General features: G+C 37.8%; 1 protein-coding gene across 2 annotated transcripts in view; it reads left to right on the top strand.

Annotated features, from left to right (window-relative positions):
* Positions 1-20994, top strand: part of LOC127427493 (carbonic anhydrase-related protein 10) — a 287921-nt gene that overhangs the window by 225613 nt on the left and 41314 nt on the right. The gene's annotated exons all lie outside the window — the stretch shown is intronic.

The raw sequence follows: 20994 nt of genomic DNA, 5'->3' as shown, positions 1-20994 counted from the left end.
TAACAAAGTCTTTTTAGCAAGTCAGTTCACTCGGTGGCCATCTTTGGAACGCTCCTGTTTACATATTTTTCATTACATTACATTAAAAAACTAAATTTTCCCATCTTGTATCCACAGTTTTCCTGAGCAACCACTGGGAAGCGCCATGATGATTCTCATTGCCTGTTTTGTATTTCTGGTCTCGAAACGCCAAGTAAAAACTGCCAATCCAGAGAAGAACAACCATTTAAGTGTTACTTGGTGTAAAAATGAATTTCAGGCTTAACTTGTATCATTGTTGGCTGTCATAACAACTCAATAATTAATGATATCAACGTAACTTATCTCTGACAATCACTTCATGCTATCTACACACTCAGGTGAGGCACTGTCTATGAAAATCTCAACTCTGTGAAGTATTGGCATGTTTTTTGACAATTTTTACAAATGTAATACCTTAAACATTACATTACCCGCTAAGAATATACGCCAATGCGAGAGAAAACACTGGAGACCGGAAATTGAAAACATCGAATCGTGGAACACTTCCACATTCATGAAAAAGGTGGATAGGTAATGCGCATGCACGTTCTCCAGCTGATTGACACGCAGTGTCTGTATCTAAAAGGTGATTGGCTCTTTTACCTGAAGGCGGGACTTTCTTTCTAACATCTGGTGACCATTGATGACTGCTGGGCTTTCCAATTTCTCCCATTCATTTTAACAGAAGTGACCTGTCTCTGCTAAATAGTCTCTGGCTTTAATCTACTTAAACTGCTGTCTGTCTGTCTGTCTGTCTGTCTCATTATCCACTGGTATTGCTATTTGACAGCGTTACTATAGAAAGATGAGTGTTTTGCACACTATTTCGTAAAATGTATTGTTTTATTTTTGAACTGTTCATTATTTTCCTATCCAATTTATTTTGTGTAGGCACTGCATCCACAGAGAAAACAACCATCATAGACTTTGATGTTGAATGTATGCTGATCACATGGGTAATCTGTTTTTGATTGCTGTCTGTGATCACATATGGCCTATCAGCAGCTGGGATGTGTTAGTGCTTTTCCTGAACACTTTTTGCTTCTTGCATCCACTTTGTTGTATGGAGAGGCTATTCTTTGACATTCCCAACCTGTTTTAAATATCCCACTCTCCCACAGTGCCTGACTCCCATTGCTGTGCCGGGGACCGAGTTCAGTCAGGCATTTCAAACATTCACTCACCCTTGGCATTTAAGATTGATTAAAGCTTAGCTTGTCCATCTAAAACAGCAGGTCACTATCTCCCAGGAGCATGACACAGTGGTAGAAGTGAAGCAGATAGTTAATCATTCACCTCCCCTGGAAAAAGAATGGCAGCCCAAAAACTGATGTACCTGCTTGATAGTGTGCTCCCTCCCTTTTGTGGCATATGTTGTCTATGAGTGTGTTGTCTACAGAGGGTTCATGAAACATTGCCAAGGAGCATCATGTCAGAAAGAGTGGAAGAAAAGATTTCCCACAGGGCCTCTGGGATGACCATCCCATGACCCACTTTTTCTTTTTTTTTTTTTGTCTTGGTAGCAGTGGAGTAAAGTGTGGCATGCAAGCAATTCTCAGGTTCAGGGAGTCAACACCTTGCATTAGTGTGCAGATAAATAATTTCTTGCCCAATTGTTGGCTGTGGCTGAATGTGTCTTTACTTGTTTAGTGCTGTTATGGTCAATAGATATAGCAGGGGATTGGTTGCGGATGGGGGGTTGTGGATGGATTGATTCTTGACTAATTCACAAGACTGCTTTATCGGTTCAAACACCCTTAACCTCTTGTGCACTCCCACCCAAAGGACTACATCAATGTTTAATTCAAAAAGAATGAAACAACCAGTGCATTCAGGAGGCAATAGGGCAATGTAGAGAGGCTGTGGATTGGAAGTGCTTTTAAGGTGAACACTATATTGATATTCCCCTTCTTTTTATTAAAGTGCTTGGAAGGCAGCATTGAATTGATATTGCTCAAATATTCTGGCTAGTGATTTGTTTTAAATCCCTAACCCTAAGTTTTAAAAGTCTGCAATTAATTCAGCCTGAACTGCTTAACTTACAGGCTCCATCAGGGGCGGACTGGCCGTCAGGAGCACTGGGCATTTTCCCGGTGGACCGCTGGGTAATTCGGGCTGGCCCGCTGCCTAAGTATTGAGAGAAGAGAATTAAAGTGGCTAAGGGAAAGGCCTGGTAAACAAGTATGCTTTCTAAGTGCCAATGGAATCAACTGCTTTTCAGAAATATAACGTTAAAGTTAAAAAATTTCCCATTGTCTTAATTAGGGGCTGTTCAAACAAAACTTGTTTTTGCTTCAGTCTGTGTTGTATTTTTTTTTTTTCTTTTTTTTTTTTTTCACAAAAATGTGTTCTGTTTCAAATTAGAATGTTCAGTCTTCAAAATCAAACTAACAGTGATTACATCATCATACTAATTGCATGCATGATTGTGATTAGTCTTTTATGACTTATGCTGCTTAATTATACACTTAATTCTGAAGTGGTAATTATGAGTATGTCGTGTTCAAGTACTTTGTTGTCAGAAAGAACAGGAAACATGAACGACACTTGGTTCATTCATGCAGATTTCTTGAGGAACTTTTATTTTGACACCATATTACTCAGTTAGCTTGCTGATGATAATGGAGTTTTAGTCAAATACAAACTATTTTCAAGGTGTAAAAATGTACAACATGCTTAGAATGGTTGCTGATATACATAAATGTATATGACCAAAATGGCAAGCGTTAACAATTAGCTGTATTTAGAAAAATCAACAAAACCTGTCATTCACTACAGAAACTGTACATCATGTTGAAAGTTTAGGACTCCTCCGATCTTGGAAACTCTGGTATCAAAAAATGATCTCAGAGTTTCGTAATTACAACTTGAGGGGTCGTGCATGTAGGGCTGCACAATTAATCTAAAAAATAATCAAGATTTCAATTAGGGCTGCTGCAATAAACTAATCGTGAAAAGTGTCAATTACAGCATTTTATTTAGATCTACTCCCGTTGAAAATTTTGTGTTTACATTTTTGTCAGCAGTTGAGCATTGTAACCAATCACAGACATGTTCATACATAACAATAATGGTGCAACAAAACTAGAACGCTCCCATTATAATATAAAGATATAACAGCGATAATTAAGGAACAACATTTTAAGCTTGTTTTTGGAGTTGTAGATTACAATAAATATATGGATAGTAATTTGCCCCTCTCAAAAAAGGAATTTAATGTAAATTAATCATAATTAATAATCATGATTACAATTTTAAGGGAAATAATCAACAATTGTGATTATAATCGTGCAGCCCTACGTTCATGTGCAACGTCTGAGTGGCAAACTCGTATTTATGATAATTCCGATAGCATGTGAAGGTAGCATTAGATCAAGCATAGAACCAAAGCCTAAAATTTAAGCTTACCTAAAACTTAACCACTATTTTTTGCTGCTTTGCCAGCACTGGCATTTCCTTCTGGGAATACAAACTAAATTCGAAATGTAACTTCATGCAGTTGTCTAAAACTAAACCTGTCATCAAAGTGTTTGTTATAATTACTTACATTTTTTTATTTAATTGTTTTGCACTGCAGTTGCCTTCTAACCTAGCAATTCTAGCATGTTGATCAAGAAAAGAGTTATTGTCAGAATGAGCTATATAACATTCATCAGTTGAGACTCCAAATTCCAATTCATATGTCAAAAAAACATTTATTGACCCAGATCACCTCTGAGCCTGACACCAACATGATTAAACCCATAATTTGCCTGTATTGATCATCCATTGATCTCCGCTAATGCCACCATTAGTCCTTTTCAATTAGTTGTTTAGTGATTCATTTTAAGAATGAAAGCAGCAGACTGTGCATTAATGTAAAGAATATTGATTGTTCTAGCTCTCTTAGGACAGTGAATCTTAGTGTCCTCCCATTACATTACATTTATTCATTCAAAGCTGTTCCATATATTATTTGCATCGCTCGATTTGGAAAATAATAAGTCCTGCTCATTCTACCCATTAAAAAAGGCTTTATCTGAGAGAGATAATGGGCTGGCTTCTGAGTCACACACTTGCATCAAAGAGAGAGACCCAGAGTTCAGTCTTATCATGCAGGTCCACCTAGCCAGCAGCAATACTCTTTGCTTAAAAGTAGCTTCTCTTAAAACCCAACCAAGAATCAGATAATGACTCCCAGTGCTGAGCTTAAGCAATTGTGCCATTTGCTTTTTCTTTATTTATTCATGATTAACTAATTCTGATCCGATCTTTTTCTTGTTTCGTTTTTTTTTTACTCGATAAGACAAAAGTAACCGACTACCTCTCTTAATTCTACAAAACCAAAATAGAAGAACAAGTAGCTCTTAAATTTTGACTAATATATACATTGTTTCATGCAGAAATACATTACATGGCCAAAGATGCCCAAACACAACACCCATATGTGCTTGTTACACATTTAATTTAAAAACCATCAGTAGCCACATTCAAATTCAGATGGACAACACCTGTTTAGCTGTGCATTTACCAACAAAGAACTGTGCTGCACTTTACTGATTGCACTGTTTAATTTTATTTCTGTATTCTTTCCTTTTTAGTCATATTAGTATATTTTTAATTAAACTCATTTTCTTGTTCTTAAGTGATTTTAACTGATTGACTTATGTTTCTTTTATTTTCTGCATCATTCCAATGTAAAGCACTTTGAGTTGGTCCTCCTTTTAATGCTATAACAGCTTCCACTCTTCTGGGAAGGCTTTCCGCTAGATGTTAGAATATGGTGTCAGGGATTTGCTGCAATGCAGACACAAGAGCATTAGTAGGTCAGGCACACACATTTGGAGTTCCAGTTCATCCCAGAGGTGTTCAGTGGGGTTCACATCTGGCCATTGTGCAGGCCAGTCAAGTTCTTCCACACCGGACTGAGTAAACCATTTCTTTATTGACCTCACTTTGTGCATAGGGGTATTGTCATGCTGGAACAGAAAAGGGCCTCTCCAAAGGGAGTCTGTTTGTTTAAGGAGATTGCATGGCTGTTTTATGCACCTGATAGTAATTGATCTAGCTAAAATATTTACAAACCCATCCATTCAAAGGGGGGTATCAAAATACTGTACTTTAGGTCATGTAGTGTATATGCATATGGTATTTATGGCATTGTAAAATCTAGTCTGCTTTGTTTACTTTTAATTTTAATTATTCCCACTGTCAATCATCCCATCAGGTTTATCATCAGTCATCTGGCAGATTAAAGGAGCTTATCTATTGTTCAGCCCTTAAAATAGCTTGGAAAATATAGAAAATGTAAGTGGCTCAAAAAGGAACGGGTTTTGTTGTGTTCCTCTGAATTCCCTGTAGATCCACCACTCTCTCCCACTCAAAACAGCCCCCGATACATAGTGTTGCTTCAAAAAAAACCTCGGGCCAAGAATGGCAGTTCCTTGAAGAATGAACTCATCTGAACAGCAAGGCAAATAAATAAATCAAATGTTACAAAAATGCAAACAAAGTCTACAGGCACAGCAGAAACTGTTTTCACTGTGTTACTAATTTCATAGTGCATTAAAATGCTACATTTTTTATTAAGAATTTAAACCTTGTGATTTTCAGATTTTTTTTTTCTTTTTTTTTCTTTTTGCAGCTTGCTTATAAGGAAGATATTTGTAAGTTTTCTGTTTTATATCTGTTGTTAACAACTGTTCCTTTATATGGAGCCCCTTAGAGGAAGGGGGTGGGAGGGGAGGGTACCCTCACAATAAGTTTTGCGTTCCCTCTCAATAAGTTTTGCGTACCCTCGCAATAGTTTGCGTTACCTCACAATAAATGTACCATGTTTTTACTAAAGTAACCATATTTTAACATTGATATTGATAGTGAAATCATAGTAATAGTACAGGAAAACGAAAACAATGGTAATAAAAATCATAATTTTGTGGTTACTATGGTTTTAAAACAAATACCATGGTATTTGTAGCAAAACCATAGTAACCTTAAGATTAACTATGGTTAATGTATTGTAAAACCATGGTTACTATATGGATACTGTATACTGTATTAAAGGGATAGTTCACCCAAAAATGAAATTTCTTCCATTATTTACTCACCCTCATGATATTCCAGGTGTGTATGACTTTCTTTCTTCACTAGAATGCATTTGAAGAAAAATGTCTTGGCTCAGTAGATCCTTAAAATGCAAGTGAATGGCGATTTCTCTTTTGAAGGTCCAAAAATCACAGACAGTCAGCATAAATTTCTTGTCATTAAATTAATGTCTTCTAAAGCGATTAGATCACTTTTGGTGTGAAAAAAGATCAATATTTATGGACTTTTTAACTATAATCCAATGCTTCAGGAGAGGCTGGAGTCCAAGTGGTCTCTCGTGTGACGTATCCATTGCCATGGATACCGAGGTATTCTCACATTCTCCACTCGTTTGAGACATCCAGGATAAGCACACAAACCCACCATTGTGAGTAAAGAAACAGATAATAACAGATCTAAACCAAAATCAACCAAACTACTCTACAGCTTTCCTCCTTTTAATTTGTAAACAGCGCTGCTCTTCTGGCTGTGACACACTTGTTTCGGTTCTCGCGTGTTTCAAATGCGATTGCGTCACACGTGTGTACCGCTGCCAACCGGAAGCATTATGTATATTTTTCACACTAAAAGCGATTGTGTTGCTTTAGAAGTCATTAATTTTACAGCTGGAGTCATATCAATGACGTTTATGCTGACTGTCTGTGATTTTTGGAACTTTCACTCCATTCACTTGCATTTTAAGGACCTACTGAGCTAAGAAATGTTTCTATTTTTCTTCAAATGTGTTCTGGTGAAGAACGAAAGTCATACACACCTGGGATATCATGAGGGTGAGTAAATAATGAGAGAATTTTCATTTTTGGGTGAACTGTCCCTTTAAACCCATGGTTTCTGCAAAAAAAAAAAAAAAATTTGCTTTTCATAGTTACTACAATATTACTATATTATTGCCAAAAACTAAGGTTAATACTGTCTACAATATATAAGGTAAAACCAGGTTTCTGCCAAAATAACTTTGTTACTACAATCACACTTACTACAGTATTACTATAGTAAGTATACTGTAGTATGTACCCCCTATGTTTTCAGACAAAAATCTTGATAACTACATGGTAACTACAGTAGTGTATAGTTTTGCATTCCCTCTGAATAATTTTACCATGTTTTTTCTATGGTAATATTGTAGTAACTTTAAAAATTAACCATGTTTTTTTGGCAGAAACCTTGGTTTTAATGCAGTACACTGTATCCATATTGTAACCATGGTTTTACTATAGACTAACCATGTTTAATATTGTGGTTACTGTGGTTTTACTACAAATACCATATTTTAACCATGGTATTTGTAGTAAAACCATAGTAAACACAAAATTATGATTTTTATTGCCATTGTACTCATTTTCATTTATTATTACTATGGTTTCACTGCAAAAATCATGGTTTAATTATGGTTACTGTAGTAAAACCATGGTAAAATTATTGCGAGGGAATGCAAACTATTGTGAACGCACACAAAACTTATTGTGAGGGAATGCAAAACTTACTGCGAGGGCACGCAAAACAATTTCAGAAAACAAAATTTCCACTTTGTCCTCAAAGTGGCTCCATACATTTAAATTCAGAGTGCAGTAAGAGTTTTGACAAGTACTTGTCTTAGAGAAGCATGGTTGTAAAAAAAAGTACATTTACATTTTATCAATTGGAAGACACTTTTATCCAAAGTGATTTACAGTGCATTCGATGTGTACTTTTTTCCCAAGCGTTCCCTTAGACCCAAACCCACGATAATTTCATTGCTAGCGCCATGCTCTACAAGCTTATTTAACTGAACTTTAAATCTAAACACAACTGTCCATTCCACATATAAAAGCCATGTCTCAAATGACGCACTATACATTGTACACTTACAGTATACACTATGCACTTGGATATCTAGTGAATAAATTTTCAAAGAGTAGTATTGTCTCAAATGGAGTACTAATGCTTATTTTCACTACACTGAAGCATTAAGATTTTTTAGCTGAAGGATGTAATGTTTTAAATGCACATGATGTGTTTTCGCTAGTTTTAGCACATCAGCAAACCTCAGTACATCGTTTATATCAAATTAAACGTTACAAATAAACTAGATATTCAAACAGCTTGGGGTGATGGTAAGGCGTTCAATTCACAATTGCAAGTGCTGTCTTCACTGTAGGATTACTAGTTGCCAAATTCACCATTAATTACCATTGTTTTGTCATTCGCCCCTTCTGCTACATAGGGCAACCTGCAAGTGTTTAACATTCCACACTTGGTTTTTGCAGTTGAAATATCATCACACTACCTACACTACAAAATGGCATAGAATCGTGCAGAAGTATCTGATTTGGGATTTCAGCTTTTAGATTATCTTTTTGGAAAGCTTTTTTACACCTGTTTATATATTTTGGGAAAGGCATCTGTTCAGTCTCTACATGAAAGCAATCTGAAGTATTTCACAGTCAACGACTTGCTAAGCCACTTAGCATTGGTTATTTACTCATAAGAGTATGCTGAAGTGTTACCTGTATGTTGTTTATTCATGCAATGACAGCAAATTCACAAGGGGAGGCTGTTCTGGCTTACCAAAACAGCAAAAGCTTTAGGCTACATCCTTACCCCACCCACTGCTCCCCTCCCAGCCCTATACAATAAGTTATAACTGTAAGCGTCCCGGTGAAAATGTGTCCCTGCCGTTCCGGCTCACCATGATATGTGGCAAGACATCGGTTTTACAGCTCACCTCTGCTCCTGCATCCTAATGAGTCCACTTCACTGTCAGTGGCAGTGCTAAGACTCTCATATCGGATTGCCAGAGTCCTGTGACGTGCTCCTCTGCCCTTTAATTGAATCTTCCACCCCCTCCCACTCTGGCTCTCCAAGGCTGTGAGCGAGCCAAGGGTGTGTTTAAGTGTTAATTTGTCAACTGTGGCGGGGTGGCGTCCGGTTGGCTGTGTTGGCATTAGTGAGACAGGCACACAGCAGGAACAGATGGACTTCAGATGTGGCTCCTTAATCGTATGCCATTTGCACTGTCGGAAAGACTCTTGAAGTTGCATCTAATTTGGATCTAATGTACACATTTTTTTTTTTTTTTCATACTTCTTGATATTATTCACATAAAGAAACAGCATCATAAAATTACAAATACCATTAACTGATATAACTAAAAATGTAACCATTTATATGCAAAGAAATAGCAATATGTCACCCCCCTTGTTAATAGAATGTTCCATGTTTAATAAAAATTAAGCTAATTTGACAGCATTTCTGTCATAATGTTGACTACCACACACAAAATAAATTAAAAATAGGGCCAGTCCACAAACACTGAAATGCACGCTGTTTCAAATGTATAGCTACAAGATGTAACCATATGTGTTAACATAATTTTTAAAAACAAAAATGAACTTACCTCTGCTATATTATTTATTTATTTTTATTTATTTATTTTTGTGGTAATTAGCATTGGAAACCTGTGACTGCACATTGAATAGGTGCCCTAAGGATTTTTTAATATGTCATCTTGGACTTACAGTGACAACTAGTGGTGTGGATGCAGCATCATTCAAATGTAATATTTTCAGTTACTGATGGAACTGTAGACATTCACTATTCACAGTCAGCCATGAATAGTTTAATCCATGAGTGAAAGTGTCCAGTAACAGGTCCTGAGTTTAAGCAAGTAGTATACGGCTAGTCATGTGATTCCAACATGGCAGCCCCCATGAGGGGACTTTTCATGTAGAATAAAACAGCTTTTAAAAGATTACTGTTGTGACCGGAGTCTTCATTTCTTGTGAGTGCTCATGACTTTTATACATACATTTCAAAATTACAATTAATTTATTTAGAAGTCATTTTTTTTTTTTTTTTTTTTTTTTTTTTTTTAAATTAGGAAAAATTACTGAGTGCAACTTTAATGTGGCAAGTTGCTTTGTTGCTTAGCAACCATAAACAACCAATAAATACTGTAGGCAAATAAACTATTTTGCTTCATGGGAGATTTGTTTATTATGATTGTCATTATTATTTATAAATGTATCTGTATTGAACATCAGTTTCTTTTATCATATTGTTGTTGTTGCTGATTAAGGGGGTTTCAGGCACTCACTTTGCAACTCACCCCTTTCTGTCATAAAATCACTGTATTGCAGGACTTCTCCTGGCGTATTGCTTTATTAGAGCATAACTGTATGTTCCCTCTCATCTTCAGTCTGCTCTGCCTCAAAGGCAGTTCCTCAAAATAGTCTTTGGAATAAGAGGATTCTCTTTATCTCAGAACTTACAGTGTTCCACATCACCACAAAACCTAAACATGTTCAACTGTCCTGACCAGACCCTGAGACCGTTTACATGACACCTATCGACCTCACTTTATGCTGTATATAAGCCTGCTATCATTTTTTACAGTATAGTTTTTAGTCAGTTTTACAAATGATTAAACTTGTTTTCATTGTAACAATTGTGTTATGTTCTGGTTTGGAACACCCAGTTTGAAGGCTCTTGATCTTGATCTAGTTTGTTATTGCAATTAAAGGAAATTTGGCATCTAAGAGCTTGTATTTGTATTTCATCCTCAGGGAGATTCCTTGTAAAATGCTGCAGTATATAGATGTCTAATCACTACGCCTGTCTCTACGCTGCATAACCTCCCCTTGATAAAAAGTGAATACAATACATAATAAATGTTCTGTGGGTACTGTACATATACATAATGTACAAATGTTCTGTTTGTGCACTAGAAGGGTTTGTGTTTGTATGTGCATGTTTTTTTGTTTGTTTTGTTTTCTGGTGTATTTCCATGGCGACTCATACCAGTATGATAGTAGTCCTGAAAGTGAACCTTGAATCTGGACACCTGGCTTTAAGTCATTTATTGAGTCAGCAGCTACAAACCAGCCACTAGACCTTCACAGCCCTTATCCGTCTCCGTTTCCCTCTCTCCTCTTCCTCCTCTGAAGGGTCTCTGGGACAAAAGAAGCAGTCATAGGAGAGGCAGTTGGGAAATTTGTGCATATCCTTCTACCCATTTTAATAAATGTAAAATGGCAAACAAAACCAACTAACTAGAAGACAATCCTAGATGATAGTCCTACAGCCAGTAAACAAGTGGCAAACCACATTTTCGGTCTGAAAAAATGTAGAATATTTGTATAAGGAGTGCTTCCTGTCCCACTACTTGGAACTAATCTGCTGCACTATAGCAAAAATACAAAAATCAAAAAAACATCTGACTGGGTGCCATGAAATAATATACTGACAATAATTAGTCAACACAATTTTCCGCATTGTCTTTGCTAACTACACACAACAACAAACATACCTGTACCAATTAATGAACAGATTGGGTGATTTGTGTGGTCCTTCTCAATGAATCAGTCAAAACCAATTTCCGAACCAGTCTGAATCAAGCACTAAATCGATCAGGCAACTCACTTCCTCACAGAATCAGCTCAGATGACTCACTCGTTTGCTGAACAGCAGGCTTTCATATCAGATTCGAAATGAGTAGAGGACGGTATACTGTTTATTGTACTTTTTGAAAGCATTGTTAAAAATGCTAATTTGTGAGGTTGGTTAAACCTAAATCAATGTCATTACTGACTGGTTGTAAAATAAATATCCACAACAGTTTCAGACTGTAGTTGTTATAAATTGTAATTTTTTTTTTTTTTTTTTTTTTTAAACACCAATATTTTTGGACGGTGGCCGGTTCCCTTCACTGCAATAGGAAACACAGTAAAAGCTGACTGATGTGGCTTAAATTGACATTTTTCATGTCAATTTAAGCCACATCATTTCATGCACCATAAAATCAACCCAATTCTGCTGAATAACTAATAAGCGCCATCTCCCATTAGATATTTTTGCATCCGTTAAAATATGAACACATTTCCATCTAGCACTACTGATATTGTGTTGCCCATGCAAGCTCCGAGACACAGGTTCTGGTCCTGTTGGAACCAGCAAGTAATCGTGTTCACAAACAATATTGAACGCAATTCAGAAGTTGCATTTTCACTCTATATTGACAATTTTACTCCCCTTACGGATGAAATCAAATCAAATCAAATCACTTTATTGTCACTCATCCATATACACAAGTGCAACAGTGGGTGAAAGTCTTGGGTGCAGTTCCGAGCAACATAGCAGTCATGACAGTGATGAGACATATACCAATTTAGAATAAACATCAGATTTACACAACACAATTTACATATCTAATATACACATAATTACACACAACACAATATACAAATAATAATATACAATATACAGTACACAATACACACAATATAGAATACACATACACACAATATAGAATATAGAATATACAGTATACAATAAAATATAGTATATATAAAATAGGTTGTATTGTGCTGTATTGACATTCAGGCTGTCGGCTGATAGTCAGTTGCCAGTGTGTTGTTAAGAGAGAATATAATTTATGACAGGCCAGTGTGAGATTAATAAAGTGCAGTGCTGATGTATATTGATCATGAGAGATCAAGAGTTCAAAAGTCTGTCATGGAGTCGGCTGGTGCGGGTCCTGATGCTGCGATACTGCCTGCATGATGGTAGCAGTGAGAGCAACCCATGGCTCGGTTGGCTGGAGTCTCTGATGATCCTCCGAGCTTTTTTCACACACCGCCTGGTATAGATATCCTGGAGGGAGGGAAGCTCACCCCCGATGATGTGTCTGGCAGTTTGCACCACACTTTGCAGGGCTTTGCGGTTGTGGGCTGTGCTGTTGCCATACCAGGCAGTGATGCAGCCAGTCAGGATGCTCTCTACAGTGCTGGTCTAGAACCTTGTGAGGATGTGTTGGTTCATTCCAAACTTCCTCAGCCATCTTAGGAAGAAGAGGCGCTGGTGAGCCTTCTTCACAATGGCCTCAGTGTGTACGGACCATGTAAGTTCCTCAGTGATGTGGACACCGAAGAATTTGAAGCTGCTGACTCTCTCCACCGGTGCTCCATAGATGGTGATGGGGCTGTGTTCTCTGTCTTTTCTCCTGAAGTCCACCACAAGCTCCTTGGTCTTACTGATGTTGAGGGAGAGGTTGTGCTCCTGACACCAGCATGTCAGAGTGTGCACCTCCTCTCTGTAGGCTGTTTCATCATTGTCAGTGATCAGACCTACCACCATCGTATCATCAGCAAACTTAATGATGGCATTGGAGCTGTGTGTTGCCACACAGTCATGTGTGTACAGGGAATACAGGAGTGGGCTGAGAACACAGCCCTACAGGGCTCCAGTGTTGAGGGTCAGTCATGAGGAGATGTTGCTGACCATTCTAACCACCTGGCGTTTACCTGACAGGAAGTCCAGGATCCAGCTGCGCAGCGAGCTGTTTAAGCCCAGAGCCTGGAGTTTCTCATCAAGCTTGGAGGGCACTATGGTGTTGAATGCTGAGCTGTACTCTATAGCATTCACATATCTGTTCCCTTTTTCCAGGTGGGAGAGAGCAGTGTGTAGTGTAGTTGCAATGGCATCATCAGTGGAGCGGTTGTTGCGGTAAGCAAACTGCAGTGAGTCCAGTGAGGCAGGCAGCACAGAGCAGATGTAATCTCTGATTAGCCTCTCAAAGCATTTGCTGATGATGGGGGTCAGAGCAACAGGATGCCAGTCATTTACGCAAGTGAATTTGGCTTGCTTTGGTACAGGCACAATGGTGGACATTTTAAAGCATGTGGTGACCACAGACAAGGAGAGGGAAAGGTTGAAAATGTCCATAAAAACACCAGCCAGTTGGTTCGCACATGCTCTGATGACGTGGCCCAGAATGCCGTCTGGACCCGCGGCTTTACGGATATTCACCCATCAGAAGGATTAAGTTACATCCGCTACAGAGATGGAGATTGAACTAACCTCTGTAGCTTCGGCCGCAAGAGCTCTCTCCACGAGGTCAGTGTTATTTCCCTCAAAACGAGCATAAAAAGTATTAAGCTCATTCGGGAGAGAGGCAGCGGTGTTCACGGAGGAGTTTTTATTCCCTTTGAAGTTTGTGATGATATTAATTCCCTGCCACATGCTTCTAGAGTCGGTGGTGTTGAACTGTCCTTTAATCTTGTCCCTGTACTGGCGTTTGGCTGCTCTGATAGTTATGCTCCTCCGCGTTCCCGGAATTAAAAGCGGAGGTCTGTGCATTAAGTGCCGCATGAACATCGCTATTAATCCACAGTTTCTGGTTGGGGTAGATCCGTATTGATGCTCGATGTCATCATCAGAGGTGGACCGGAACATCTCCCAGTCCACGTGATCAAAACTTGTAGTCTTGTAGCATAGAATCTGATTGGTCTAATCAGCACTGGATCGTTCTGAGGGCGGTTGCGTCCTGTTTCAGTTTCTGCCTGTAAGCGGGCTGAAGCAGAACGGAAGAGTGGTCCGATTTGCCAAATGGTGGGCGGGGAAGTGATTTGTAGCCATCCCGGAAGGGAGAGTAGCAATGGTCCAAAACCCGTTCCCCTCGTGTGTTGAAACTGATATGTTGGTAGTATTTCGGTGCTACTGACTTGAAGTTGGCTTTGTTAAAGTCCCCGGTCACAATGAACCCGGCCTCAGGGTGCGCCGTTTCCTGCTCACTTATACTTCCATACAGTTCTTTGAGTGCCCGGTCTGTGTCGGCTTGTGGGGGGATGTACACAGCTGTGATAATGACCGCTGTGAATTCCCTCGGTAGCCAGAATGGCCGATACAGAAGCATGAGAAATTCCAGATCAGGAGAGCAGAAAGACTTGATAGAATGTACGTTCCTCTGATCACACCAGGATTTGTTGATCATAAAACATACACCACCACCTCTGCTTTTACCCAAGAGGTCTTTCGCTCTGTCCACTCGGTGCACGGAGAACCCCATGGGTTCGATGGCTGAGTCTGGAATCTCCGCAGACATCCAAGTTTCTGTAAGGCAGATAATAGTGTAGCAGTCCTTCGTCTCTCATTGGAAAGAGATCCGCGCTCTCAGCTCGCAGAGCTTGTTGTCTAAAGACTGAACATTTGCCAGTTGAATGCTGGGTAGCGGGGGTCGATTTGCACGACGTCTTATTCTGATGAGAATTCCGGCTCTCCTTCCCCTTTTCCTATGTTTCCGTGGCCGGGCTGCCCAGACAAAGTCCAAAATGTCCAAAAGTGTTTGTCTATTGTAGACAATAAGGCAGACAACATCCAAGACAAAAAACATAAGAATTGTAGACAAAACAAAAAAACTGCAATATTGAGTCGGAGCTCGCAACACAGCAGCCATACTTGGTGTCATCTTGAACTCAGTGTTAAAAGTTTGGTTTAGGGTTGGGATTTGGGTAAGGGGTTAGAGTTAATAAGATATGCATTCCTGTTGACTGTATTACATAATTTATTTACAAAATAGTACTCACTTTTGGCATCACTCTGTGGACATTTCACCTGGAAACTGCAGCTCACACATGCCCATACATTCAACAATACTTATAGCTTCAGCCACTGGGGGCAGTATTTTGAATTTCGGCAAGCACAGACTGATTTCAGCAGCAAAACTTTTGACCTGCTGTTGCCAAATTCACTGTGTGATCAGTCTGAATTCTATTGCTGAAACTTTTTATGCATTTCTGGTGGAACCGGAACTTGGAAATAGTAGCTAGCTGCATCTGGCAGTCAATATATGAGCAAACTTATGGTGAACTAATATGAACGGCATAAAAAAATCAAGTGAGTAAATGGGCATGCAAATGCACCTGACTCAGTGCTACTGACAATCAAGGAAACTGCTTGAAAGGGAATACATTGTCTGACGATAAGCACACTAGCAGATTTTTCTAAGACATATTTTATTGTGCTTGCTGGATTATTTCTGCTATTGCACATTTTTGCGAAATGTCATGGGGTGGCATGCTGGAACATTTGTCTAATCCACTGCTTAGCAGTTTGTTAGAAATTAGAACTGCCAGCATTAGCATTAATGACAATTTTGAGAAATTGGATCAATTCAAAATTGAGTCTCAGAGGTCAATTTGCATTTATGTTTAATGATACATAGAAACAAAAGACCAGTGAGTCTAGATTCATGAGGAGTGCACATTCTAGACAGCAGGACAAATATAATTTTTGTGATCGAAATGGAAAAAAAGTATTCAGATAGTAAACTGCCACACGTTCATAGTCTTTCCTCAGTAAATCTCTCCTGCTGGCTCCAAAAGACATTCATTGCTGTTCTTTTCTGTTGTTGTTGTTGTTTTTGTAGTTTTTTCCCTTTTTCCCTTTTTCCATTTTTATTATTATTATTATTATTATTATTGTTGTTGTTGTTGTTGTTGTTGTTGTTGTTGTTGTTGTTGTTGTTGTTGTTGTTGTTATTTTGACATTTTAAACTTGGTTAAAAAGGTTCCGAAAGTGTGGTGCCACTAAACAGCATCTTGGCACGACTTTGACTTGCCAGTTCTGTTGAAAAAGAAATTAATTTGACAATTCAGACGATGCAGACATATTTTTCACTTTTACAAATCTAGAGCCAGAGTAATTTTTTATCAGCATCATGCCTCTTGCACCTTAACGAAAAAGAAAAAACAACACAAATCTGATAATTTAATCAAACACATTATGATTTTAGCCTTCACAGGGTGCCAAAAACAGTATTAAAATGTGTTCATGCTGAAAACACAAAGCCTGCAGGGAGTTTACAACAGTACAGTGCAAGAAATGATCTTGTGTTGGTGTAATAATGACTCAAGTGCAATGGTTTTTTTTTAGTTCCAAAACAAGATAATACCAAAATATATGATTATACAAGAGCTCAAAGCAAAAGCAAGAATGGATCCAAAACTTACCAAATAAATCATGAAACAATGCTGGAACTCATGATTACACAAGACAGACTTGGAAACAATCAGGGAGGGATCCATGAATGGCATCTGTGAAGTGGTTTATTTAGACTGTTTATTCAATAATCATAAACTTCTTTTTTAGAAGAATGGCAATATGGCATTTCTTGGAGTCATATGCAGTGTTGGAAAGATATTACTAACTTTCTAAATTTTTCAGTTGAATGAAAGTACCTCTTCTCTTTCTGTTGTGCTTTTCTCACTTGCATTGAATTGCATTTGAATAATTTCCAATACAATTCTCCTTACATGCAGTATTATCATCTTATTCTATACTTTATTCAACACATATATAAAATATCTTACAATACCTATAATACTGTAATTTTTCAAATGTTGCCGAAACTTGTTTTTCTCACGAGTATGAGTGAATTAGTATTTATGAGAATTACACAACTGACCGATCTCTACAATGCTTTGGAGACCTTGGAATGAATCAGTTTACATACTTTTTATCCAGATATTATCCTTTCAAATGCTTACAGAAGCTCATAATGCCAATCCCTATGACAAAGCCTGTGCTCCAGTAATTTCTTTATTTCATTGCAGTCTCACTAGAGCATTACAATAACATTCATGATATTACTGTACTTTCAAAACATCTAATGATGATGACCTGACCAGGGAGTATTACCTACATCTAACAACTAGCCTTTTGCTTGATGCTGGCAGGAACAATGTTTTCTAAATTAAACCCAAGTTATGGGATCTTTACAGAAAACCATTTTGGGATAGTGTTGATGGAGGTTTCAGAGTTATTGCGTATAGTAGATAAAAAGAGTGTTCCAGAAGGAGTGCTTATGAGCTGTGTGCTTGTGTACAGTAGTTATGTTTTCTTTATTGTGTACTGCAAAAATCATATTTCATATGTTTGTTTTATTTTAAAATGACAGACAGTAAGATATGAACTCTCGTTTTTACAGAAATGTAAGGCAAAAATACAGAGTAAGAAAATGTTTTTGTATTGAGTGATTTGTTACAGTTTGTATATGATTCCTATATGCATAGCAATACAACGCTGCATGAGCTGTAATTTAATCCAAACTGTCGTGCTCAGAGGTATTTTGCAATTGTGATGTGTTATCCATAGAATTGTTAGATCAACAAATTAAAGTGCAGCAGAGCATTTACTAGCATGATTTTGAATTCATTAATACAAATTATGAGGTGAAATGAAAAGCAAAACAGCTCAATGCATTTGGGAATGCATTTGGGACAATTAAAATGCTGAGAAGATGCAGTGCACAGACCAAACCTCATGAGAACCCGAGTGCACGAAGTGAAGAGAGTAGAGTATATTCTCTCTGTGATGATATTCATACCCTTTGGTAACATCTGAACTCTGCTGGTGTAACGTGTGAGGCGTGTAGTCTATATGCACATGCCTAGACATCTGTTATCTGTTGTGGTCTGTTTTTATATGATATTTGAAATCAGTTGGGAACATTGTAAAAAGAAAATAAAAAAATTAAAGTCCATGCATATAAAGTGTTAAGGAAGGTCGGCATAGACAGCCCATCAATGATGGAAGAATGCTCACAAATACATACAGTTGAATGGATATTCTACTTTTGTAAGACTTCTGTCCTGTAGTTGGACAGTAGCAGAAACATCTCATTTTCTCATACAGTGGCTGTAATGTCATGTACCATAGACAGGGCTTTTCTTCATTGAAACTGCACAATAAAAATCTTTTTTCCTCCCTTCCTTTCTCCTACCTTTGCCATCTGTAGCTCATGAATAATCACTGAGAAATGACCTCTTCAGGGTTTTTTAAATGTCTTGCCCTTTTCTTGGGAGAGTCCAGTATCCCAAGGTAACGCCGCAGACTAGTAATCCTTTAAGTGCGGCTACACCGTCTCTGCTCACCCTTTGCTCCTGGGTTCATATCCCCCTCCTCCATGCCCTACCTATTCCCACTCTTTCTTTTCCCCACTATCTCTTTTTCACCTCTTCTCTCTACCCTACACAAATCATTGATTTTTCAAAGGTTCTATAAAATATTTACGATGTGTGGGCAGGCCTCTCTCTTTGGGAATGTGGAGTGGGAAAATCATTTTGAAGGCAAAGTCATAAAAGGAAAGAGAGAGACAGACAGAAAGAAAGAAAGGCAAAAAAGGAAAGGGAGGATAAGAGGCATGGAAGCCTTTCTAGCATCGTGTTTAGAATATCAATAGCTTACTTTGGAGCAACTCCTGAATATAAATAAATAAGCAGATACACTGATAGAGATTGCAATCCGGGGTTCTTGTATCTCCATGCTCTCTTCTTAACACCTCTGATCTAATCGATTCCAAGCAGATTCTCACTCTCTCAGGCTCGGAGGACACAGTTCTTTTGTTTTCATTCCCCCATTTGTCACAGAAACTTCTTTCCTTGCATGATTTTTTTTTTTTTTTAAATAGTTAAAATAGTTATGTGTTACTCAGAATAAGTACAGCCAACTCTCATCTTTTCAGTAAAACTATGAGATACTGTATATTAAAGGGATAGTTCTCCCAATATGAAAATGATATTACCCTCATGTCATTCCAAACCTCTATTACTTTCTTTCTTCCATGGAATACCAATGGAGAAGTTTAATAGAATGTCCAAGCTGCTCTCTTCCATACAATGAAAGCAAATGGGGACCAGGGGCTGTAAAGCTCCAAAAAGGACAAAAAAGCACCATTAAAGTAGTCCAAAGTCTTTTGAAGCCATGTGATAGCTTTATGTGAGGAAAAGATTCACATAATTCATTATTCACTGGACATCTTACTTGACTACCATGTTCACAATTCACTTTCATTGGAAAAGAGTAGCTTGGACATTCTGCTTTATGTAACTTCTTGTTAATTCCACAGAAGTCAATCATACAGGTTTAGAACTACATGAGGACAATAAAATTACATATTCTTTACTTTTTGGATGAACTATTCCTTTAAAAGTATTTTTAATTTTTTTAGGTTGCCAAGTCTCACATGAAATTGGGCTACTTTTAAAAGTTTGACATGAAGGTATGACATGTTGTTTAAATTAGGGCTCTGGCTCTGCACTGGCTCATGTACTTGTAAAAATGCTCCGATACAGAGCAACACACACAAGCCTACTACTGTGTAGAGCTGCAGTTGTACTCGCAAATGAAGCACATACAAAGAGTGCGTGCAGAGACACAGAAAGACACTCAAGTGTATGAAGAGCACATTCATTTCTTGCAAGTAACTTGGGCAGTTTGCCGATCATTCAACAATGATAAGATCATTCAAATGTTTCAATACGTTTCACAGCCACAGACTTGTTGTTCTGCTCACCCTTTCCTCCTGGGTTCCTCCACGCACTCCTCACGCACATGCTTGCCAACCAAATGGAAGGAGCGTGATCATTTTGATCAAAATAAAATTATATTTACAACACAAGTAGTGACAAAGCAGAAACTATAAATGGGAATACTGAAAGATGAAGAGTAATTGTTTATAATCATCTGACACCTGCTGACACTGAATGGACATAATAAGGAGAAAAATACTGTACATTGCTAAAATACAGGTAACGGTGAGTACAAAAAAGAAAGTATCGGTACTCATACTCAGTCTCTAAAAAACGCTATCTGAGCATCTCTAGTATGAAGTAAATTTGAATGAAATGCTTGAATGAGATAGTTTGTGCTCTTTTATATTCTACCAATGGTAGGACTGTCTGCTAAGGTGACTCAATGATGTCACTTAAAACTGCAGCCATTTTCCTTACCATGGTAACAGATTGGTGGATTATGGGTTGAGTTGTATTTGGAGAGTTGTATTGGGAAATCAGCAATTAAAAACAATTAATATATATATAAGTTTATTCTCAAATGACATCTACAGAAGCATTTGCCATTGATTATTATCTTCTGAGTTCATTGTAAGTATGTTTTGAAAATTGTATAGTAGATTTATATAGGCCTATTACCTGTATCACAAATATCAATTTCTCAAATGGTTTACTCCTGGAATTCTAATTGTGCTCTGCATTTGCACACTTTACTAAGCCTACAAATGAAGGGAAAATATAAAAATGCGTAATAGGGACTGTAAAAATGTTTTTTTATTAG

Source organism: Myxocyprinus asiaticus, chromosome 36 (assembly GCF_019703515.2).
Source record: "Myxocyprinus asiaticus isolate MX2 ecotype Aquarium Trade chromosome 36, UBuf_Myxa_2, whole genome shotgun sequence".
Taxonomy (NCBI): Eukaryota; Metazoa; Chordata; class Actinopteri; order Cypriniformes; family Catostomidae; genus Myxocyprinus; species Myxocyprinus asiaticus.
This window is presented reverse-complemented; position numbering and strand designations above follow the sequence as displayed.